Below are 559 nucleotides of genomic sequence, written 5' to 3' on the forward strand. Positions count from 1 at the left end.
TGGACAACCACTTTTACACTTCACTCTCACTCTAGTACTCTCATTCACATACTTATCTAACTCAACTCCTTTTTTTATAGCATATTTTGTAACTGCCTCTCTAAATTGCTTTACACTTTCAAATATCAAACCACACTGCCATATTACAATATCACAAGAAGAATCATATACCACCCTATTACTCTTCTTTCTCCCCCTTAAACTCCCTCCTTCAAGTTCATCATCAGAAACAGGTTCTTCTTCATCACTTTGAAAACTATCACAGTCAGAACTGTCATAGTATGGCTCATCCTCTGTTAGCTTACCCTTGAAATTCTTTTTCCCTTTTTCAATATCCTCATACCCTTCATCAAATCCAACTTCACCTAAAAAACCTTTTGGGTTTTCCTTCTTCTTTCTCCTCCTACTTTCTCTAAATTTTCTCACATGTTCTTAACAATTCTCAACTCCTCATGCACATCACTACCATAGTCAATAGACTGGTCAGAACAGACAGAATCACTGTCTATGTCTTCCTCTGCATTTTCTTGGGTAATTGGCTCAACTTCTTGTTGAATAG

Source organism: Solanum pennellii, chromosome 1 (genome assembly GCF_001406875.1).
Source record: "Solanum pennellii chromosome 1, SPENNV200".
NCBI lineage: Eukaryota > Viridiplantae > Streptophyta > Magnoliopsida > Solanales > Solanaceae > Solanum > Solanum pennellii.